The sequence below is a fragment of the Protopterus annectens genome, chromosome 13.part0 (assembly GCF_019279795.1).
Source record: "Protopterus annectens isolate FY-2018-M chromosome 13.part0, PAN1.0, whole genome shotgun sequence".
Classification (NCBI taxonomy): Eukaryota; Metazoa; Chordata; order Ceratodontiformes; family Protopteridae; genus Protopterus; species Protopterus annectens.
In genome coordinates, this window is record NC_056747.1 from 1,202,923,394 (window position 1) to 1,202,949,779 (window position 26,386).

Consider the following 26,386-nt stretch of genomic DNA (forward strand, 5'->3'; position numbering starts at 1 on the left):
ATGATCCTTTCCATAGCTTTGCAGACCAAGCTAGTCAGGCTTATGGGGCAATAGTTTCCAGGATCCGTTGAGGCACCACCTTTATGGAGAGGGACCACTGTTGCTGTACACCACTCTTTGGGCACATATCCTGTAGTAAGGCTGAGATTGAACAGTAGTTTTATGTTTGGGTTTAGCTTTTCTTGGAGTTCATGTAGGACACAGCCCGGGACACCGTCTGGTCCCATTGATGCTGTGTTTTTTGCTTTGGAGAGGGCGGCTCTTACCTGAGCATCTGAGATGTCAGGGAGGCAGCACTCTGCTGGGAAAGATATTTGCCCTTTTGGTGGTGGGGGGGAGTTTGCGCTGAACCTGTCAGCTAGGTATAAACTTTTTCCTTCAAAGATACTATCCCTCTTCCATAAAACTCTATTAGAAATTCATTCACAAGCTTTAATACCACCCTCTTGGAGATATTCCTTAATTACATCAATCCTAAAGGAAAACCAATCCCAAACCTCTGTACCTCATATAGACCTATATCATTATTAAATAATGCCTATAAGATATTTATGGCAATATTAACTAACAGAATGAAAGTACCACTATCCAAAACAATAAATAATGATCAAACTGGATTTATATATCATAGACACACACATGACAATATTAAAAACATAATTTTTCTTATATATTATGTTAATAAAGAAAATAAAGCAACACTCATAACTGGCTTAGATATAGAGAAAGCCTTTGATTCCCTAAATTGGGACTATTTATTCAAACTCCTAATGACATTTGAATTTTCTGCATCCTTTGTTCATCTCCTAAAGAATATATATATACAAATAATGTAGCATATGTCAAGTTAGGTGTTTTTACCTCTGAATCTATACATATAACAAAAGGCACTAAACAAAGATGTCCCATGTCACCGATTCTATTTTCTCTGGCTATTGAAATATTGGCAGATTCAATTCATAACAATATAAAAATCAAAGGAATAATAAAATTCTAAAGTAATACTATTTGCTGATGACATATTACTTACATTATCTAATACAAAAGAGACATTAGAAGAATTATATATATTAATTGACAAATTTCACATGACTTCAGGACTCCATTTCAGTAAATCAAAATCAACATTTTTATTTTTAAATAAAAAAAAAGAACTGCAGACTAAGGGAGATCACATCATTGGGAAACAAGAATCTACCTTAAAATATCTAGGAATTGAGTTATGCAAGGATAATAATGAATTAGTCTCAAAAAACTACAATAATATCATTAATACAATTAAAATTTCTGTGGAAAAATGGAACAAAATAATATTAACATTTGAAGATAGACTACAGTTAATAAAAATGGTTTTACTACTCAAGATCCTATACATAGCCTTGGCAATACAGCTGTTACCAGAAAGGAATATACTTAAAGAAATAAACTCATGCCTAATAAAAATTGTATGGTTTCTCAAATGAAACAGAATAGTTTTAATACATAATATCAGACCATGGAAACAGGGAGGATTAAACATTCCTGATATAGAAACATATATAAAAGCATCAATATCTAAAACAGTCTCAGATTGGATAAGTCCAAATTACTTTTCAAATTGGAAAGAATTACTAACTGTAATATCAATAAATGAATTTGATTTACAAAAAAAAAACTTCAAATAGATAAAAACAATTTGCCATGGCACATATTATCTATTAGTATGCAATATAACATAACTAAACCCACTAAAACTCGTATGATTAATTATTACATTGACTCATTTAGGAAAATTATTAGTGCAAATATAGATTTAAAAATCTGGTTTGATCTTTTAACACCATTTATAGTCACAAAGAACTTTCCACATAAAATATATAGAGAAATTATTAATTCCTGGGAAGAGAAAGGATTTGTTTGTTGGCTCCAATGTATCAAAGAACTAAATGTTTTAGATATGCAAGTAATAAAAACAACATACAAAATTCCACAACAGGACTGACTAACTTTACAGAGTATTCTGTCATATTTGCAAGATTTAAGTAGAATAATTAACAATTCTTCATTTAAAGAAATACCTAAATTTATGAAATACATATATGAAATCATATATAATGACTTTGACATGAGAAACAGTATTTCAAAATTTTACAAAATATTGATAAACTATAAAACAACACCCAAAACCTCATATTGGAAATATATAACTAAAGGACACTCAATACAGTTAACTGAAGATATTAAAACAAATATCTTATTATCGATAAAATATACATCCTTTACACAATACTGGAAAGTTTTTAATTGGAAATGCTTGCACAGAGCATTCTTAACCCCAGACAGAATCAGTAAAATTAGTTCTTCCATAAAATGAATATATTTGAGATGCGAGCAAGTGCACAATGCAAATTGGAACCACATTTTCTTTGATTGTGTTAAAATTAAGCCATTTTGGAATGGTATTAATATCTTTCTACAAGCTTTATTTAATGAATCATTTTATTTAACTAAAGCTCTAGTATAATTAAATGTGAACGGAGGTCCTCATTTGAATTGGTCAAACATGTATCTAGTATGGACTATACTTGCAATTTCAAGGAAGTGTATAACAAGAAGATGGAATACAAACACAATACCAACTTTGGAAGACTTCTACAGCCTACTGAAGACCGCAGCATTATTGGAAATTAAAATTAAAGAATTAAGAATTTATTCAAAGCCATTTATCAACAACCCTTGGGGAAAATTCTTATAGTTGATTGACACTATACAATAATTGATCAGACATTCTGATAATGGATTGGACATACCTATAAAGTAACTGTATACATTAAGATCTGTTATAGTGCCAGGCTAATGTAAATAGTATACACAGTTATTTAAGATGTTATGTATAAATACTATGGAATTCATTCAAATGTATTTGAAAAATAAAAAAAATATTTGAGAAGAATAGGGCCATACAGGGGGACCCCATTTCCTCTCCATCTTGCTGTGCAGGCTGATGAAAGGGACATTTTCGAACATTACCCCTGCCAGTTTCTCCACTCAAAAGTTCCTGCTTCCTCTGTCATAGTCAGGACTTCATCCTGAAGGTAGCAGCATGTGTAGTTGTTGTCAAAACAGAAGACATTGAACTGTAATAGGTTGTCTCATAAACCATATCTCTAACAACATTATGTATCAGCCTTAACAGCATAAGACAGATGAACTCTGCTACCTTGGGGCTATATCCAGTGCCGGGCACACCCAAATATGCTTCACAATGTACAACTAAAGAACAGAGCCATGAATACAGACTCCACAGAAATTCATCCATTTCACTCACAGACCCGTGCCTTTTAGTGTTATCTTACCAAAAGCAGCTATACCTTGAGTAAAACTACTTCACACAAACACACATTATGAGTTCAAGAAAAGTTTTAATAGTACCCATTTCAATACCACAATTCCTTCCTGTTTTACACTACCATACTACCACCAAATGGGCTAATATGGCATACCCAGGACATAATTAATTTACCTCTTAAAATGAGCTAACTAGACTGTTAACTTACAGTAGACACGACTAAGCAGTGTCTCTATTCAGAAAGCAGATACTGACAGTTATAATTCACAAGTGCTGTGTAATCTCCCTCATATACATCAATAAGCAGCAAGACACAATCTTTTAAGACAGAACAATGACATTTGTTTCTAAAAGAAATTAAGCAACACAGTTTGAAACTTAAATATATAGACAGATATGCTCTTGCACAGGTAAATGTAAAATAAAATCATTTTTAAAAGACAAATGGTTAAAGAAAAACACTGCCCAACACTTAGCCAGTTATACTACAACTATCAGCTGAAAACAATTTTAGAATGTCTGTGTCTGAATTTTTTGAATGCAAAGGGAAACAGGCAAGAGTTTTAGACATGAGCTCATTATGCTTATGAGTTTATTAACTCTCGGCAGCAGTTTTCTCACTTATTATATGTAGGCCATGTAAACGTTTTCTTCAGTGCTGACAGATTTGATAAAAGCTCTTTCACTGAAGCTCTGGAAGTGGTTAACTGGTCCATCCTAAAAAGAATCGCTTTAAATGAGGCAGTTAAATACTTCAATGCAGCATTTCTAAATATTCTTAACACCTTAGCCCACCTCCTAAAAAGAATTAAAAACAACCTTACCCCATGGCTCATCAACCAATACAAACTCATTAGAAAAGACAGAGACAAAGCATGGATTAACTGTCAAAAGAATAAAAGTGACAACAATCAGCAGCTATTCAGGCAGTAGTGAAACCAAGACAAGAAACAAGTTAATAGGGATAAAAAGTCTTAATATATTCACCTATAAGACAGCCATAAAAACAGCCATAAAAATCTAGTCCTCCACATCCTTTGTCATCAACCCAGGTACAAAAAAGGATTTCAGCCCATACCCAGACATCCCCCTTCTTCAAACGGCTACCTGTTTCAATACATACTTCATAGAATGCACAGCCAACTTAACCTCAACTTCACCTTATACACCCCCTTCATGCAGCTAACTTCCCCTGCCTTTACAACAGACAACAAACTGTAAAATGGCAAGGGTCCATCTCTGCATACTTTCCTCCTTCCATAGATCCATCCATGGCCCTCTGCTATTCAATATTTAAAAAAAAAAATAACCTATATTCATCTTCTTGTGAAGGCACACTGATTCAATATGCAGATGACTCTACCATCATCAGCTCTTCATCTCCTTCACAAAACTCACCTAACTGCAACCTCTCTGATACACAGATAGACAACTCCACTCACTTTTCAACCAGTTTCTACAACTGTCATAAAAACAGCTTTAATGTAAACTAAAACCTTGTTTCTCCTCAGCTGACAACCTTCCCCCTGAATACCTAAATCTAGCTACAGATACAATGGCATACCCAATCAACATTCTTACTAATAGGTCAATTACATAATCCTGTGTCCCTAACTTATAGAAAATGGCACATATTATCATTTTATATAAAGGAAGCAATTACACTGACATTACAAATTAAGAATCCCGTAGCCATCCTGTTGCCCCTCTCTAAAATCCTTGAAAGATTTATACATCAACAATTTCTCCACTATTGCAAAATAAGTTAATCACCAATATGTAACATGGATTTTGGCCAGACTACAGCATTGCTATCATTTACAGGCACCATCAATAAAGCTTGCAACTCTAGTAATGTTTGCAGTATTTCTATATCTATCAAAACTCGTTGACATGGTCTGTCACCCTAAATCTTCAAGCAACTTTCCACTCTGAGTTTGTCATCTCCATCTATTCAATTGTTCTCTAGTGACCTTGACAACAGGCAACAAGCTGTAAAATGGCAAGGGTCCATCTCTGCACACTTTGCAACTTCCACAGGACTTCCACAAGGATCCATCCTCAGAACTCTACTATTCAATATTTTTAAAAAAATAGCCTAAATTCATCTTCTTGTGAAGGCACACTGATTCAAGGTAACTCTACCATCATCTGCTCTTCAAACACCTTAACTCACCTCCAAGATATCTCTCATCTCTATTGAAACCTGGCTTACAAAAGCCCAACTTAGGTTCATAGGTTCATAGATTAGTACTAAGCTAACTGCCCTTGCGAGCCATTTTAAGCTTAACCAATTATCCCTTGTGAGATTCAATGCCTGAACCTTGTGTTTGTAAGGCAAACACCTTAACCATTAGGCCACCCTCCCAACCCCAGTTACTAAACCTCAAAAAACTACTCTTTACTCCAAAAACTCACACCTCTAACAAAGTATCTTTCAAAATCTTTTCAGCAAGTGGCACTGAAGTTGAATTGGTTCACCATACCAAATTATTAGGAATCAAAATAGATGATAATCTTAAATTTGACCTGTACATCCAAATCAATAACTAGAAAACCAATCAAAAAGTAGGCATGCTATACAGAAATAAGCATTTTCTGACTACACCCACAAAAACACCCACAAAAATTATTCTAGCCAAAACCTACCTTCTGCCCTCCCTACTCTATGGAGCCTCATCTCTAACCAATTTACAATCATCCATAAAAGCAAACTTGAAAGCTGCTACAACAAAACTGCTAAGTTTGCTACTAATTCATCCTCCTTTACTCATCACTGTTAAGCTCTGCATGCCCTTAGTTGGCTGCAACTCACTCTTAACCTCTCCTACATTCAGTTTATAATACATAAAATCATACACAAACCATTAGCCTGACCAACATTTACCCCTTTAATCAATATGCATTTCCCTAAAGGAACTCTCAGATGAGAATACAAACAAATTCTCAACATAAATTAACCAAATAAATCACCTGGACAAAGCCTATATTCATACTCAATAGCAAAAAAAAAAAAAATTGAACTCCTTACGCCTAATCACCAGAACTATTTCTGACCTACCCATCTTTGAATGTTTCCTAAAAGAATACTTAACAAAATCATGGACCTGCTCCTGAGCCTTCTTATAATCTCATTTTTTCTCCATCCTTACTTCCTATTATAACCCTAATATGAACACCCTATCTCATACTAAGACCTCACTGAATTTCTCCTCACTGTCTCTAGTCATGTAATCTCTAATATAGCTTTAAAATATATTATTAGAATTGTGTCAGGTCTCATTTATTTCATACTAATTTATGTAACAAATAATATGACTAATGAGCTTTTCCTCACATATTTTCTCCAACTCATGTTATTGTTTTTCATTGAACTCTAATATGAAACATATGATGAAACATATGTTATATGTTTTTCTCATTACAACATTTTCTCACTCCTATGTTTTGTAGTGTTACATGACACTTTGTGATTTAAAATATCTGTAATTGATTTTTGAAAGATTGTGATTGTGGAGGTTTTCTCACTGAGCTTCCTCTGAAAATGGTACTTTTGGCCCATTTGGACTTTCCCAGTAAACAAATGTCAAATAAATAAATAAATATGCTAATGTATGTATTTGTATGGGCCACACACACACACGTGTGTGTGTGTGTGTGTGTGTGTGTGTGTGTGTGTCTAATATAGTTTCACTTTCATAGCTCTGCTGTATTTCTACACAATATATATATATATATATATATATATATATATATATATATATATATATTGTATAGTATTTCACATTTCACACCTTGGCTTTATCTTACTGAAAAATAGTTGCAGGTGTTCATACAAGGAAGGGACACCAAAATAAAATTTAAAAAGCTGCAATGTTTTAAAATGTTTTCACAGCATGCCACTTAGTAGGAAGGTAATGTAGCACAAATTTGCATATGAGCAATGTCTTTCACAGTGGATAACTGGATCTCTTTGCTATGTGTTGTAATGTTATTTGTGGGTTATTGTCAGTTCTGGATATAAGACTGCTTGTATTAGAGTAACTAGGGGATAATTGCCAAGGTAATATTTGCACGTATGTTGCACTTTCAGTATTGAAATGATTTCTTCATGCTGAAGTATATCACATTTGGAAGGTTTCTGGGCATCTCAGAGAAAGATGGAGAAAAGTTCTTTTATTTATGTTTTAGTGATTATTCCTAACCTGAAGTCCTGCAACTTCAGACTGAGAATAATAAAGTAAGAGAGGTGTGTGTATGAGTCTCCCACAAGGGGTTGCAGGAGATGCTTTATCTGTTTCATATTGTGGTACATTTGCTTGATTACTCAACAGTCACGAGTACGTGTTACATAGATGTGCGTACTTGGGCATTAGATTTATCTAGTTTTCATTAATCAGCTGTGTTTAAAGGTATGCATTCTCATCCAGTGTATATTCCTAACTAAGACATCTGGTCAGCCAATCAATAATCTGCAGTTTGTTTTCATTGTTAATAACCACTGCATGATAAATAGCATCCATCCAACACACTCAGAAATATATAGTGAAATACTATGAAGCACAAAAGAATGTTTGTAAAGTTCATTTTCAAGTGTGATGACTCCTTCAGGGTATAAAGAGAGAAATTCCTAAATATGACCCAGGCATCCCCACCATGATTAGTGGACCAGGCAGTAGAGGAGCTGGTCAGGAGAGGTGGGAATGGCCAAACATAGGTCACCCCTCCCAGGGAGAAGGGGGATGGTATGTGTCCTGCTATTATATAAACATCAGGCATATGCAAGAAGGCCTGTCAAGAACTGCACAGTACTGTAGTTTGGCATAGGGAATATGCAGGAGCATGCACCAATGTAGAAGCCAAGCAGAGCAGACATTACTCTGCATGTCCTGCTATCAGGGCATAAGTGAAAAACATGAAAGTCAGTCATAAATCTTGGACCATCATTGCCCTCTGATCTCCACTGCCTGTATATAACAGATTATTGAAAGGTATTTCCCCATGCAAAGAGGAGATCTCCCTTGGCTGATGGTGAGGAAATAATGTCTGGCAGGACAGATAATATATCTATAAGGTACAAGTTGAGGTTCCATAGTTAAAAGTCGGTGAGGACCAAAATAGAAAATAAAGACGTGGAGGCCCCTATTGATGAAATGGGCACAAGAGCATTATATATGACAGGCCCTTACACTCTTTCACAGAGAATTGCTACTCATTTCCATAAAACACTCATGGAACAGGACATTACCAAAATCACAATTTCAGATTCGCTGAATTTTATATTGAGGTATGCAAAAATTATCCCCTAAACAGAGTGCCAAAGTCAAACCACCAAACATTGAAATATAGACCTAGTCAGAGACATTTGAAAACTTATATTCAGCAGCTACCATAATTCTATGTAACATATAAAAGTTGCATTAAAGTTTAATTTACTTGGAGAATACTGCAGAAGCCTTAGTTATAAACTTTGAATGATGATGATGATATGTAATTAACTTTAATGCCGTCATTTGTTAACTGGATAAATGGACAAGATCATTTCTGACCCTTTTCAGCCTTTTCAGATGACACACAGATTGTAGCTCCAAAGGGAGTCAATATTGTCAGCAGCGCCCCAAATGACCTATGAAATGAGATATGTTTCAGGTCCTTATGTCATAAAAGAAAACTTGCTGAAAAATTCAAAGAATTATAAAAACAAATTTCATCCAACTGCATACCTCTAAACCTCTTAGAGCAAGAAATCCGGACAAAGTTATAAATAAAAATGGGACAAAGGCCTAAAAATAGGGACAATTTTTAAGTATTGCTGTTACAAACTTAGAAAGTTGACAGAACAACAGGCTTTGCATTAGCATGAATTTTCTGAAGGATATGAAGTCTGAAACTCACATGTCTGTCATTATTTTCTAACTGCAATCGGTAATGATTTACCGCTAATTTGCCAGAAAACCACAAGTATATGAAAAATGGACCAAAAATATAAGGTCAAAATCTGGACATTCTCAAAAATCTCTACCCTTGAGAGGTATGTCCAGCTGTACAAACTAAACAGGTCCTGTTAGAAAAGACAGTCTCATTAAGATTCTGAGCTATATCGCTTCTCTTTTTTCTGATGCAGGTGCAGCTGATGAAAAGATGAATTCCTTTTTCTCTACAGACCTCAACAGAAATTTGTCACAAAAGGCATAGTGTCATGGTCATATATAATGTGCTACTAATTTCAAACAACTTAAAGTCTTATGTTACTTCATGTTCAGTCATATGCAAACAGTCTGGGGTCAGGCCACAAGAATAAACTATGCACTCTACTTTCAGTGCTTACAGCTTCATAATAAAGTTATGTAGAACTATCTAGAATGTACAGGTTTAACTTGCTCTGTGAGTCAGTGTTTGAGTGACCGCTAACTTAACACTGACATTTTGCACCCTGTGTTAAGTATTGCTATGAGGTTTTTTAAATTGTTTTTCTTGACTTATTTATAGTACGTTTAATCAAAAAACAAAATGCACATGCGTATTCCAAATGGTGTACCATCTTTAGCCTATATCACTATGTAATCGACATCATACATTCATACACAGGCTTTTTCTTTCAGTTGTTCTTTTATCTAATCCTACCTACTTTATGTACTGTTTCCCTTTCCCCAGTTTTTCTGCTGCCTTTTCTGCAAGGTTGCCTCTCTTTCCCCTGTCTCCCCACTTCTCCCGTTTAATGTCAGTCTCCTGGCTTTCCTCATTTTTTATCAGTCATTCACATCCTCTCCTACTCCTCATTTCTCCTGCCATTCTCATTACCGTAGTGACACTATTTTCTTTTACATTACACTTGCTACTATTGTGTGTTGCTTCCTAGCTGGCCACTGTATGACTTTGAATGTCCTCAGCTAGTAGCAGTATTTGGTTCTTTACCCTTTTATCCAAAACAAACAGACAGATTTCCCATCTGTTCTCAATCTTAATTCGACATATTTCCTCTAGCCCTTGTACTGTTTGTTTCCATACTCCTTCATCCACTCATATTCCAAGAACATGTGTATCATTGTTGCAATTTCATGACCTCTTCTGCAGCACCTGTTCTCTTTCTTTGTGTCTTTCTTCCATAGTCTCCTTGGGGGTAAAACCACGTGTGTATCGGTCTGTGTTACTGACACCATTCCGGCTGCAGTATCCCAACAGTACCTGCCATCATTCTTATCTGTTCCCATCCTCCTGTGATGTTTCCTACCCTTCTTTCACCTATTGGTTCCTTATTTTCTGAATCTCATTCTGTTTTTCTGCTCTGCCGAGGCATCTCTATATTATTCATCCCCCACACTTTGGCTTCCATCTTCCCCACTTGATTGTCAGTGCCTTTTATCTTATTGTCCTGTGTTATGTTCATTCCAGTGTGCATCATTGTCTTCCCACTGCCCCCTTTTCATCCTCACTCTGTTCTTTCTACACATGTTCTATTTCCTTACTTTCCACTCTTCTTACTCCTTCTTTCCCATTAGTTTCCATTATATACATCCACGTTCCATATCTCTACTTTTTATTTTACCATTCCCTCAACAAATTTCCCTTTGCCTGTTCTTCTCTATCCTATTTATTCCTTTCCAGGCCTGTTTTGCAGTGATGCTTTCCATCCTTTCCACTTTTCCAGGCTCTTTTGCACTGCTTTAATCTATCTTCCCATTAATCCTTCCCTCCATCTGTTTCCCTTCCTCCTCGGTCTTGACCATTTGAAATTTATTTCCTGTCTTACTCTGAAACACTGCTGCTCTCTGTAAGTCACATCAAGCCTTTAAAAACTTGGGCTGCCCAGCCTTCCTCTTCCATGTTTGTAAATTTGTGGCTGACATTAAACAGGGGAGAAGTGGGGAGACAGGGGAAAGAGAGGCAACCTTGCAGAGAAGGCAGCAGAAAAACTGGGGAAATGGAAACAGTACATAAAGTAGGCAGGATTAGATAAAAGAACAACATGTCCTTGATGCTTTCTCTTTCCATACGACTCTCACAGGCCTTCTGCATTAATTCTTTTATCCTCTTACTGCGTATCATTACTATGTGCCTGAGTAGGAAACCCTACCTTGCAGTGTTTCGTCATCTTTAGTATATCCACTCTTCCTGCTGCTATGTTGCTCTCTCACTATATTTCCTCAAATCTTTATCTCCTGCTTTAATTAGCTATATTTTTCCTCTCGTATTTTTACTGGCTCCCAGACCTCTAGTCTGAAGTTCCTCAATCCCAATTTCTGTTTTATCCCTCCTTTCATTTTGTTAATCTTGAGTTTCCCTAGCCAAACCATAGTTGTTTTATTCAAGTTGCATTCTGGTCCTAACACCTGCCTGAATCTCTTGAAGTGTGTCAATACCACTTTTTGCCCTTTATCTGTTCCCACTGCAACTAGTATGTGATTGTCGTCAAAGAAGATTAAAATAAACCAGCCGCTCTTTCTCCAGCTTTTCTAGATCCTCCCTTACTCTTATTGCTAACACTGCCAACCAGAGGATTTCCTTGTCTGGCACTCTTTTACACCCAACTTCCCTTGTCATCTTGACATTAATCAGCAGAGTGGTCTTGGGTTCTTTGGCATTGCTCTTACCCACCCTGTAAACCTCTTACCCACTGCCAGTTCCTCCAAGATTCTCTGCAGGTATTTCCATGCCACAGACTCAGATGCTTTTCTGATGCCAGCCACCATTACTATTTCTCCATGTTTATGTCTCTTCCTGCCTCTGAGTAAATTGCAATAGCCAGCCACCAATGATTGACTGACATTTCTTCCACTCAGAAATCACAGCTGGCCCACCTAGATGTACCTTGGATGCGTTTCTTCTAGTTTATTTGCTATTATTTTTGTCACTATTTTCACAGCTAGATTTATTTTTGATAGAGGCATGAAGACTCCTGGATCTAACACTTCTGTGTTCTGTTTGGGGAGTAGCAAATTATTACCTTTTATACCTGTTTTCATATGTCTTATAGTACAAAACAGGAAATACAGCCATACCCATGACCCTTTTTACTTTTATTTGGCATATAGCCCTGTATAACACATTTGGTGTTATGTCCTCATTCATGACACAGTTCTCTTTTTCCAACAATCTTTCCCATATCCAGCTATACCCTCCTGCCTCCTGCCCTTTCTTGGATGCCTTGTAAAACCCTTTGTACAACCTAGTTAATGCTTCTAATATCTTTTTCCTATCTATTTCCTCCCCACCAACTGCCTCCTCAGGTTCCTCACCTGTAGTTGCTGTCTTCTTTCAGTTAATCTGCTTACCAACAACTTCCCTGCTTTACATCCTCCTCCTATATTCTTTTCTCTTCGTTATCTGTTTTTGTTTCTTTTGTCTCCCTAATATGTATTTCACACCTCAAGTTTAGACATTTGTACGTCCTCCTTTTCCATCCATCTTCCCTCCTTTTTTGGTATTATTCTGCACATACTATAAATTCTCTTCCAGGATTTCCACTTCCATTCTGACCCATGTTCTCTTCAACCATGCTTCCCAGATCAACAATATTCTAATTGTTGATTTGATTGTATCCTACTGTCATACCTGAGCCTTTTCCTGATGGCACAGTGGTGCAGCGGTAGCACTGTCACCTCACAGCAAGAGGTTCTCTGGTTCAATTCTCGGTTGGGGTGCCTTCTGTGCAGAGTCTGCATGTCCTCCCTGTTCGTGTGGATTTTCTCCCATGTTAGAAAGACATGCATCTGGAGCATTTCTCCCCTGTCCTCCACTGAAAATTAGTTTTGTTCCAAGTCAGACTTTCCCAGTAAACAAATGTTAAATAAAGAAAATTATCCATCTGGTTATCCTTGCTTATCTTCTTTACCCTTACCCTTAATATTCTCCTCTTCTCCTCAGTTCTCCATTTATTTCATCCTGTGTCCAATGTCTACTCCATACCCTGCATCGGTCCTTGCTAAACATTTCTATAATTCGCATATGATGTAACATTCTTCTTTTCACAATCCTAACATACTCCATTCACCTCTTCCAATGTCCTGTTACTGACAATCATTTTGACCTACCTGTTATTTCCCTTCTGGCACCTGGGTGCCATTTCTCTCCTCTTTTATTCCCTCCATACATCTGTCCAGTTCCGTTTCTGCATTTCCAGTCTTAGCTCCTCCTGCTTTTGTTTACTTGTTTCATTGTTTCACCTCTTCCTGTCTTCCTTTTCCTACAGCATTACATTACAGTTCATTATTTCTCTTGTTCTCACCCCATGATTTTCCATTTTCAAATAACTTTCTAAAGAAAATACTCCCCCCACTGAAAAGGGCAAAGATTTTGCTTATCTTTCCACAATTTTCCCTATCTGTTTTGGTACCTTGTTTCTCTTGTTTTATCAATTTCTTTTGTTTTCTTTCCCTTAATCCTCCCCCAACAGGAAAGCTACCCTTTTTTTACCTCATCCTTTGACAAATTCAATTTTTACCTTTGGGTGTTGCCAATCTGACAACATCCCTGTGTTTCTTATTTTTGATTTTGTTTCTTGGATACTGTCATTATCTATCCTTTCTTCACAAAAATCCTTAGTATTTTCTTGAGGACTGTATCCCATCCATATTCCATGCCATAACTTACACCCTAGTTTCCTTCACCACTCCATTCTAAACTTTATGGTCCTCTCCACCCTTTCCACAATCCTTTGGCACCCTTGATGGTCAGCAGAGTTGCCAAAATAATCATTTAGCTAATTGCCTTTTTTTCTAGAAGCCCCCTTATATTATCCTGCTGGGTTTTCTCTCCTCCATTCCATGCTCTCTTGCTCTTTCTCACACTCCTTTTATAACTGCTCTTCTTCCATTCTGAAGCCAGTCCCTTCTTTCAGTCTTCTATTCCTTTCCCTCCTGCTGCTTGCTCTCAGTGTGCTATTCCTTGCCCCTCTCTCCTTTCTATATCTTGGTACCACTCCACCCTACTTTCCCCTCGTTCTGCTATCTACAGCTCATCTTCATCTTCCGTTCTTCTTTGAATCATACATCTCTCCCTCTCTTTCTGTCTCCCTCTCCTCTCTATGTATATATATATATATCATTCGTCGTCATCACCCCCTACTTTTTCATGCATTTCATATTGTGCTTCCTTTTTCTGCCCTCTTTTGATGTTAATTGTTACTGTTGATTGGGTACATCTGTATCATTCCAGTTCTGCACTCTCCTCTTCCAGTTGGTTCCATTTAGACACCTACGTCCTTCTCTCCATTTTTTCCTGCTCATTTGCTTAACCGTTATCCTTTCCACTACTCTTGCTCATGTGTTGACAAAGTCCCAGATTAATACTGTTTACACAGTTTCTTTGCATTTTGGCTTACCCACCACAAAAAGCACATTTTGAATGGCTTATGTTGACTATTCCCTTTCCTCCCACGTCCTTTCATTTAGATGCACGTTTGCAATTCCCCTAGTGTCTGTTGGGTGTGCACTGCTTTTGTGTGTGTGTCTGTTGGGTGTGCACTGCTTTTGTGTGTGTGTGTGTGTGTGTGTGTGTGTGTGTGTGTGTGTGTGTGTGTGTGTGTGTGTACGTGTGTACGTGTGTGTGCGTGTGTGTGCGTGTGTGTGTGTGTGTGTGTGTGTGTGTGTGTGTGTGTGTGTGTGTGTGTGTACATGTGTGTGTGTGTGTGTGTGCACACACTCCATTGTCTTACTGACGTTCTTAGACATTTGAGCCAAGCCCCTGGTGTCTTTCATTATGGCTACTCATGTGGCACATGTTGCAATTTAGGGTTTGCCTTTGTATCATTTTTTGTTGAGATTATAGGTACACTCCTCCCAGTATATTTTTCTCACTCTGCACCTTTCTTGCCTCTCCTTTTCCTTTTGGAGTCCAGCGTTTACCAGATTTCTCTTTGCAATCAACAGTTTCTCCTCTTCAGCGGATCGGCCTGACTAGCTATTTCTTTCAGTTTGCTCCCTCCTCCTTTGCTATCTCTTGCTTTACTTTTGATTTGGTACCTGCTCTGTTTGCATGCCTCCTTCTACTTCCTCAGCACCAAACACTTCTCAGATCTATATGTTGTTGCGTTGTTCCAGACTCCTGTTCCTGCTCTTCTTGTTCTCATTTTTCATCCTCTGCTTGCCTGACATGCTCTTCTATTATCCCTCTTGCTTCTGCCTATGACGGATTTCCTGATCATTATGATTTTTTGGACTGTTCCTGTCCTCCTGCCTTTCTCTTTTGTTTGGATGTTCTTCTTTGGAATCTGTGTAGCTTCTCATCTGCCATCCATGACTTTGTCACTACATATCATTTCCTTCTGTGCATTTTTATTTCCATGGCAACACTCTCTGCTTTTCTGCACTTATTCTCCATTTGCAGGAACATCACTGCATTGTGCCTTCAAAGGACATTTTTCCCTCTTCCTTGTATACTCAGGATGTCAGTAAACCTCAAACTTATTTGTGAAACTGAACCTTCTTACTGCCTCCCTCAATGGATCATATATCTATCCATTTCTAAAAAAGTCTGCTTGAGTGGTCAGCCATCATTACTCAGATACTTCCCTGGTTTACTATCAAAATTTCAAACCGCACTCCATTGACTGTACTATCGTCGAACACAGAAGTTCGAAAACGGGAATGTCGAAGTCAAAAAAAAATCTAAGAATGGGTTTTAACATGGGTCAAGGTAGGGGAGATGTTTGTAGTTCGGAATAATACTGAACACCTACCTCGACCCATGTTAAAACCCATTCCTAGATTGTTTTTTTTGACTTCGACATTCCCGTTTTCGAACTTCCGTGTTCGACGATAGTAGAGTCGACGGAGTGCGGTTCTAAATTTTGATAGTAAACCACTTCCCCTGTCTGGTCTGGTCAACATTCTTTCTTCTAGAGTGCACAGGATGCACTCTTTTGTTCTGTATAAGTGAAAGCAGCAAACCACATGGAGTGGGGGACTCCTGGCACTATTTCTCTTCCTATCTTATGAATTATGTCCAAACAAGGTCTATCTCCTTTGGTGATCTGAGCAGCCACACCACCATTTATGTATCCCTTTAGGTCTCTATCACTTATTCTTTCTGGGATAATCATCAATCATATTCCATGTAAGGTTGTAACTCACAACTTAAAAGTATTAAATGTTAAGCCATATGAAACACTATGGGCACAGTACTGGTTAAGCAATAACAGACAACAAAATTAGGGTGTTATCTAGTTTAAAGGTTAATTGTCTCTCCTGACAGAGGTTGCCAGAGGTGTTCCACAGGGCTGAATAATGCATCCACTTCTTTTGGACTGTTCTTCTTAAATATAAATAACATGCTTATTCTAATTCTTTCTTTCTTATTCCTAACTGTAAACACACTTTATATTCTAGTACCTATTGTAAACCATGTGTTACAACAGGTACCACATGGCTTGCATTTCACTTCATTCTTCAGATATTTTTTTAGACATCTGTACTGTTGCTAGATCAAACAAACTGTATCAATTTCTGTTTTTAATAATTATTATGTAATACTTTACAATATCTATGTCTTTTTCTTACCTTTGTATACAATTCATCTCTACCTCTAAGTTTATGCATTGTTACTATGCTGGAGCTTTTCTCCCCAAGGCTTCACTGAAAATGAGTTTCTGCCAAGTCAGACTTTCCCGGTAAGCAAATATAAAATAAATACATAAAATAAATAAATAAATAATGAATGTGGGAAATGGTGGATGGATAACTAAATATGCTGATGACTGAAAACTAACATAATTGTTTCAATATAATGATGAAGCTCTTTGAGATGCTCTACAAAATCAATGACCTCGTCTTGAAAGTCAGTGAATCTAATATTACCATAACATTTAGTAAAAGGACTTAACATTATAATTACAAATAAATAGAAAATCAAAACTCCATTATTAAAGAAACAATTTAAACATTGACCAGTGTATCACTATCAAAGCAAGAAAAGTGTACTCTGTAACCTCTTTAATTGCAATAGTCAAATCTAGTCATTCGAGGGAGATCATTGTACCATCTTGCACCTCAATGATGCAACCCATTGTTGAATACAGTGCTGCACTTTATGGCCCTCAAACAAGTCATGTTAAAGAACTTACAAAGGTACAGTTATTCCTTATTAGAAAAATTCATAAGGTTGGAAAACTTGAAATGCTAGAATAATATTCTGTTTCTCTCGGATTACTATGAAGTGAGCTCTGTCTGGTCTACAAAGCAATGTCCAAGCAAGTTATTTTCAAAACTGTGCATATGACCTCTGGCCTTGAGAGATGGAGTCCTTACTGTAACTCAGGTGACCAAGGTTTGATTGGTGGTTCCAGTAGTGGAAGGGACAGGAAAGGAGAGGGAGGATTTATGTGGAGTGGTCTGCTCACTCTCCTGGGACATGGTGAGGTTTGTGTGTACTTGGGGCCACAAGGGTTCAGTGCAATTTCTCTGATGAAGACTGGGAAAATTGCCCCTTATGGGATGCTGCTAGGAGGTAATTTCCTTGTGAAAGTAAGGAGATGCCCCCCTACAGTCAGGACCCCTACCCTAGCCCCCCTAACCCTGGTGCTTTGCTGAGTACTCATAGGATGATAGGGCCAAGCAAGTAAAACGATGATCCATCTCAATGGCTGCCTAAATAATGACCACTCTCAGCTTCCTCTGGTCCTGATGGGGATCAAATGGCTTCATGGGTCAAGAGGGGGCTGATGAATAGATAAATGGTAGGTGCTGGTGGCAAAAAAAAAAAAAAAAAAAAAGTCTTTACACATGGAATGTGCTACAGTGAGATAGTGAACCTAATACTACAATAAATATCAATAATGCATTACCTATGTTTGTTTTAATCACTGGAATATGAGTTATGTTTCATCAGTTAACTTAAACTAAGAAAAATGTAGCTCATAAACAACAAAATATGAAAAAGCCTGAGATCCTCACGTGGAGACCAAGCCCCTGCCACGCCCTGAACTTATATATACAATCTTCATGGTCAAAACCAGTATTGGAGAAAAGTAAAAAAAATATCCTAACAGGGCACAATGGTCTTCCATGAACAGTAAGACTGCCATGTACCACTAATGGCACAGTGGTTTTCCATGAACAGTAAGACTGCCATGCACCACTAATGGCACAGTAGTCTTCCATGAACAGTAAGACTGCCATGTACCACTAACGGCACAGTGGTCTTCCATGAACAGTAAGACTGCCATGAACCACGAACGGCACAGTGGTCTTCATGAACAGTAAGACTGCCATGCACCACTAATGGCACAGTAGTCTTCCATGAACAGTAAGACTGTCATGCACCACTAATGGCACAGTAGTCTTCCATGAACAGCAAGACTGCCATGCACCACTAATGGCACAGTAGTCTTCCATGAACAGTAAGACTGCCATGAACCACTAACGGCACAGTGGTCTTCATGAACAGTAAGACTGCCATGCACCACTAATGGTACAGTAGTCTTCCATGAACAGTAAGACTGCCATGCACCACTAATGGCACAGTAGTCTTCCATGAACAGTAAGACTGCCATGCACCACTAATGGTACAGTAGTCTTCCATGAACAGTAAGACTGCCATGCACCACTAATGGCACAGTAGTCTTCCATGAACAGTAAGACTGCCATGCACCACTAATGGCACAGTAGCCTTCCATGAACAGTAAGACTGCCATGCACCACTAATGGCACAGTAGTCTTCCATGAACAGTAAGACTGCCATGCACCAGTAATGGCACAGTAGTCTTCCATGAACAGTAAGACTGCCATGCACCACTAATGGCACAGTAGTCTTCCATGAACAGTAGGACTGCCATGCACCACTAATGGCACAGTAGTCTTCCATGAACAGTAGGACTGCCATGCACCACTAATGGCACAGTAGTCTTCCATGAACAGTAGGACTGCCATGCACCACTAATGGCACAGTAGTCTTCCATGAACAGTAAGACTGCCATGCACCACTAATGGCACAGTAGTCTTCCATGAACAGTAAGACTGCCATGCACCCCTAATGGCACAGTAGTCTTCCATGAACAGTAAGACTGCCATGCAGCACTAATGGCCCAGTAGTCTTCCATGAACAGTAAGACTGCCATGCACCACTAATGGCACAGTAGTCTTCCATGAACAGTAAGAATGCCATGCACCACTAATGGCACATTAGTCTTCCATGAACAGTAAGACTGCCATGCACCACTAATGGCACAGTGGTCTTCCATGAACAGTAAGACTGCCATGCACCACTAATGGCACAGTGGTCTTCCATGAACAGTAAGACTGCCATGCACCACTAATGGCACAGTGGTCTTCCATGAACAGTAAGACTGCCATGCACCACTAATGGCACAGTGGTCTTCCATGAACAGTAAGACTGCCATGCACCACTAATGGCACAGTGGTCTTCCATGAACAGTAAGACTGCCATGTACAATAGTATCCTATTAGTTTCCAGCTATCTGCAATGAAAAAAATGCACAAAAGCCACTCACTGGAAGTACCCTTCAGATCAGATGTCAAATCAAGGTCCTAACTATTTGAGTTGATGGTAGCTCAGCTGGATGGAAAAGATCCCACAACACCTGTCAAACAAAGTAGGAATAATTCTGTGATGTCCTGACCAAATTTTTCTTAGTAGTATAATTACTACCTCTGGAATTGGATCACTAGCTTTGTGGGACTGACTCAGTCATAATAAGATAAAAATAAATGTAGTACAACCATCAACTAAATGCAGGACAGCCATCAATAGTAGAAAAATAGGGACAGATGTATTACATAAGACCTTTCAAGATTGTGCATAAGATTCCTTTTACAGTCAAGAAAAAAAGTCAATTACTTCTTTCAAAATTAATCTTTATCTGTAAATCAGAAGTAAACAATATTGTTATGGTGTTCTGACAGCCAAGCTTCTTGAAGGCTACTTGGTGGAGAGCTAGACAATCAAACTCATGAACCTAGGATGTCAACTATATGCAGGTTCCCCTGCTCAATTAGTTCTCTGGCTGTAAGCTAAATTTTAGCACCTGGATCTCCTCTCCCATTATTTTCATTCTGTCTATACAGCTTGCTTGCTGCTTTTCCACATTTTTTATGTCTTTCTTGTGATTCCTTTGTGTCTTCTTGAAGCCTTTCTGATATACTCTGTTGGGCCGAGATAGCCCATTTCAGATTAGCAGTGTCTTCTGCTACTTCTGTCAGCATTTGATCACGTCTTCTCATGTTCTGGTATTATCTTCCGCTAAGACCCCATTAGCTAACTCCATTCTGCATGTTGTGAGATTGTCTTTCATTCCTTCTATGCTCTTTTTGGGGCTGTGTATATGTATCTATTTTGTTTTGTTTTGTTTTTCAGTATTTTCCTACTTTGTCCCTGACACATCAAAACAGTGTGAGTGCCTACTATACTTCCTCCTGTCGCTAGGGTCCTGGGCTGTTACAAACGTTGTCTCACCCTCCACCCCCCAAATTTAGTTATTGCAGCTAAAGGTATGGGCAAGCATGCATCTTTGTACCCACAGTGAATGTGCCACAGACATGTGTCTCTGCAGCTAAACTCCAACCAACTGTCCCCACAGGGAAATGTCCTACAATCTACAAACCCAAATATCCTAGAACTGTATATGGACTTCATACTAATCCACTAGCAAACCCAAATATTGTACAACAAGAATTGAACTAATACAGTACAGATATTTTACCCAGTGAGGCACTTATCTTTTGTAAAATCCACAGTTGGACCTCTGTAGCCTAAGCCAGTACTGAACAGCTTACATGTAAGCAGCAAATAATAACCAAGAACAGCATACATAAACGTCCTTGTTTAAATGAGATGCAGGCTTGCATTCTCATGTAGGGAAGTGCTCAACCCATTCCTGCATATGCAAAGCCCTGGGAGTCATGACAGTTAGACAGCTGTCAGCCTCACTTTGTATCCCATGTGACAACAACAGTGATCCATATAAAGGACATTTGCTTGTGTTTGTGTTAACCATTCTGATCACTGCACCCATGATGAATCAGGAAGCAAAGCAGACATAACATAGTGCTTCTTCCTGACTTACTACATCTAAAGATGACATTAGTTTACCTCTTTCTTTAAGTAATGCAGCAAAAAATAGGTCCACACAGGTGCCAAAGAATATGGAACAACCAGATATGTAAACATTAAGCTATCCCACAGAGACTTCAAGCAGCAGGTTGGGCAGTGAGTGACAGAAGCTCTAATAAAAGACAGCTGCAATAGTATATAAGGACAGAGGGATTAAACAGAGAGCAAATCCCTGCTGAGCCTGACATGTTACTCTGGATGTCATAAAGTACAGAGAACACATCAAAGTAAGAAAGATAAGAAAGAAAAGAAAAACATTTTTGTGAACCAATGTGCAAGCATATACCAAAAGCAAACCTATTTCTTTTGGGGATTTCACTTAAATCATTTGTTATATACAATGATACAAGATAATGCCTTAGGACTACTTTTATATATACATTCTTCCAGACAATAATTTTGCTTATTTTTGATTTCGTTAGGATCATATTTTTAAATTATAGTATAAACTGCATAATTAAATGAAACATTATTGGGATGTTGTTTCAAAGGAAATAAACACTTTTCAGGTATAAACGTCACCCAGTTTCACCTCATGCCACACATTGCCCTTGAACTGTAGCAGTATCCTATGACACAGCACACCACGCAGTGTGTTATTTCTTTATTATACAATGACTGCCTATTAATATTCAAAAATGAGCACGCTGATTGGCCAGCCCAACCAGCGAGCCCATTGTAAATCCGAGAATGTACCAATGGGAAAAGGTCCAGTCGCCCGGACTTTTTCCCATTAGTATAGCGTCATTTTTTCACTTTTCTTTTTTTAAAACAAACAAAAAAAGAAAACGGAAGATCTGAAATGAATGAGGGAGATGGCGCAAGCAAAAATAACAGGATAATCAGGTACATTCTGCAAAACTTTAGAAACTTACCTGATTATACTTTTATTTTGTCGGTCCCGGCTCGCCCTCGTTCATTAAAAGTTTCCCGGTTTCTTTTTTTTTTCTTTTGTTTTCAATAAAAAAAAAAAGGCAATGGAGATCTTCCTTTCTCCGTGCTTCCTTTGCACAGCACTGATGTACTGCATAAGCATGGGAACACAAGTCCCATACGCATGCGCAGTACATCAGAAAAAGCCCCAGGGTACCACAAAAATGCAGAAGGCCAGCACGGAGGCATTATACAAAGACATTATTTAAGAAAAGTAAGTATTTTTTTCTTAAATAATGTCATTGTATAATAGCCATAACTGACTCCGTGGTTCATAGGTTGGTACTAGGCTATCTCATGATTAAACCACACCAACCATGGGTAAATCTTTAATATACCACACCACGTCATCGGTTATTGCTTAATTATAATATGATGGGATGTAATATGATATAACCAGCCATTCCCAGCCACAGATAAACTTTCCAACAGGTATGTTATGTCACAATAATTCTTATTAGAATGGTGTGTGGCGCAGTATGTCTCAAGCTGATTAATCAAAGAATAATCTAAGCATCAACTCTACCCATCAGTACTCACAAAGGAATCATCAATACAGTCATCTGCCATCACCACCAAGAATATGTGAACAGTTAAAGAAAAATACTACTTTATTCAATACTACAAAAAAATCAAGGCTCTACAAATGACATACTGAGCTGGTTCTCAAGACTTGGCACTTAATTCTGTTACTGACTAAATCAAAAATAAAATTAATGTATGTGACTTATAATACAATAATTATTTGCAGTCAGGAACCTGACAAAAAGTCAACTTTTAAGTGAAGTAGGAACTTACTCACCTACTGCTGCACATTGTCGGTAGAGCTACGGCAGAATAGATGATGGAATTCATACATGCTCCACACTAACACAGGCGTAAAACATCTGCAAATCCAAAACCTAGAATTACACCAGATGCTGTGCTGTAGAGGGATAAAGCCCCCCCCCCCCCCCACCACCACCATGAGCTAGATGACCCAACTTCAATTATGATCTTGGGCATTAAAGGAGCCAGGAAGGGGGGATGACAGTGATTGACTGTTACAGATTCCAACCCTATTCGGTCAACCCATCATGAGTGATGGAATATTGCAGGCAAAATATATGAAAGGGTGATTATCACACTAAATGTTAACTGCATACACCCCCCTAGAAAGCAGCATGACTGTCCTCCCCCAAAGACCCAACTCTTAATTCCTGTAGGATCAAATGGCTTATAGAGCTCCCACCATGGGCCGGGAGCAAAACAACTTTTTCTAGTTGCCTGGAGTTTTGTTGTTGTTACAGTTCTTTAATTTAGTTCTAAACTTTGCAATAAGAAGTTAATGGTCTCAGCAACATAGCTAGGTAAAATAAGTGGTAGCTAACTTGTACAGTTTAGAATAATAGCAGCACTCCATGTTCTATAATTAAATAAGCAGACCCAAGGTAAGCCATTATTACTGAGGCAGCAGAAGTAAACTATCTAAAGGTGGCATGGTGGTCTGGAGAAGTTAGACATTTTAAGTGCTATTGACAGCTGAATTAAATCCAACTTGACATACATTCCATGGTGGCAAAAAGTGAAGCCATTTTATTATTGTCATCAAATAATGCATACAATAATCCTGTGACAAATTTCAGCTTTTATTTTGAATACTGACTGATTAATCTCTTGATTCCCATTAAGGCAGCATGCTTTGCATAAAAACAAAGAAATAATCTGCAGTTCCTCCTGCTGCTGCTGCTGTACCTAATGGCTTATTTGCATGAAATTATATAAAAAAGATAGAAATGCACAGTATGAAATAATAATTGTCTGCACTCTGATAACAGCCAGCTATTACTGACTACTCACTATACAGTTCAGAGCATCTCTCAGAACTACTGAGGTCTGACAAAATGTCATTAAAGGCTTTCAGGGCGTAGCTAGAAAAATTAAGATTCATTAAACAGAACTCTGTTTGTATAGCACATGCATAGTTGCCTGCTGCCCTGACAAATTGGTCATGCAATGCTTCATGAGGAAATACATTAGAAGAGCTTTAACACAAAATATTTTAATGTAATATTATAATCATGACCTGAATAACAAATAATGTTCTGAACTGATGTACCATCTGAAACTGTGGTTTATCAAACAAAGGAGGAGTTATTTTACATGTGAACTGCTTCACTGAGGTTTACATTGCACTTGTGTCATGTCATTACTTCATTTAGTCAATACATTCATGTATGCCGTGAGCTTTTCAAACATCTTCAGGGCTCATCGCTATGCTTACGGAATAACATCGATGAGTGAGGCTTTAAACAATGGGTGTAACCCAAGAAATGGGGACTTCCGCAACAACACCGTTCACTGAAAAACAAATCATTTTTATGTAACTTTCATTAATTTTGGTGCATTTTGGTGACTGTAGCCCCCGTTTCCCCACCTAAGTAATATAACAAATTCAGAAAAAAAAGAAAAACAGATAGATGGCCATTTTCTAATTATCTGCATTTTTCAGCTAAATTTCATGCAGCCAGTTGAAAAATTAATTGCTAAGGCCAAGCTAAGGAAAGAATCCATCTCTAAAGCAAACAAACAAAACGGAGGCAAGTTGAACACTAATAGCATATATAAAACATACCCTCAGTATCTCATATTTATTTGTCCCATTAAGTGAAAAAAAAAAACAGTAGAGCATTCATGTGCAAGTTTTGTGTCTGAGGTTTGAGGATGAGTCTAGGAGGTAAGGAGGCCAGTTGTGATAAATGGGATTTAGTGATCTGTGGGCTGCTGGCTTTAATAGGGGTATTACAATGTTTTCTATACTTTGTGTTATATGATGTTTACAGACATATACTTGTCTTCATCTTATATAAGTGTACTATATTCACTAAACACCTACATCTGAGGCTAGTATGGCAAGACGCACTGCAGTCACATGGCTTGGCACTTCACCCCTTCACAGTATGGACATCAGCCTGGAATTTATTCATACATACAAGTAGGAAAACCACATTAAGAAGGGTTTAGTTAGAGGTGGCCAAGGCAACACATCTAGGTGGGTATAAAAGTGCTTGGAGCCAGGGGCAGGTGACCCACAGGTTAGTAGCTGATAAAAACAAGCTGAAAAGAGACACTGCAATAAAAGTCATGGACATCTGTAAAATAGCAATAGTGGCCAAGGAAAGAGTGGGTTGCCTTTTTGGGATCCATGCCCTTCTTCTTCACTGATGCTGAAGCTAACCCACTGAATTTTCAGTTCACCAAATCAGTTAATAAGAATTAAATACTATGTTTGCATTTATATTACAGGTATCAAGACCCCTGCACCTTCCATGTTAAGAGATAGTACTATCCACACACTCCAAACTCCTTGCAGAAGATAAACAACATTGGAGAAGATGTTTTTTCTTCTTTTCCCCTGTGACGATGAGAGGTTTTTCCATCTGTACCAGGTAGAATAGGGCAGTGCATGTCTAACATATGCCAGCATAGTTAGCTGGGGTTTTGTAAATAGATTTTTAAATATTTTTTGTCATTTGATTAACACACTGACTTGTACAGATGCTGATGTTAAAAAATGTATCAACAGTGTTATTTTAACTGATTAAATGCTTATGTTTAAACGAAAAATTAATTGTCAAATACTGCAACAGATCTTATAAAAGCTCTGAGTGTGAACTGTGCCAGAGTCACGTGATCAAATGTGATGCCATTCTATAACCAGTACTGAGAGGTTGGAACTCATAGCTCAGCTTGTTTTGTTTTGTTTTCTTTGGAACCTGATATAAAAATCTATGACAGTTATCACAGTCAGTTCAGTTCAGTTTGGTTTAGGGGAGCAACATCACATTGCTTTGTGGAAGTAAGCAGCTCATCATCTAATCTTCCCTTGCTATATTAATTAAGGTAGATAGGGAAGGGTTCTTCTTTAGAAAGTCAGGAATTACAGTAATATTAGCTAACTATTGTTTTTCTGCATCTGATTGAATCTGTCCAACTGTGTTATTTTTTATTTCTCCTATGATTGAAACTCTGATGTTTATTCCACTTAAATATTTAATAATCTCATGTGTTCTATTTTACTAT

General features: G+C 37.8%; 1 protein-coding gene across 3 annotated transcripts in view; it reads left to right on the forward strand.

Moving 5' to 3' along the window:
- LOC122788204 (transmembrane ascorbate-dependent reductase CYB561) overlaps positions 1-26,386 on the forward strand; it is a 197,404-nt gene that overhangs the window by 14,818 nt on the left and 156,200 nt on the right. The window lies entirely within an intron of this gene.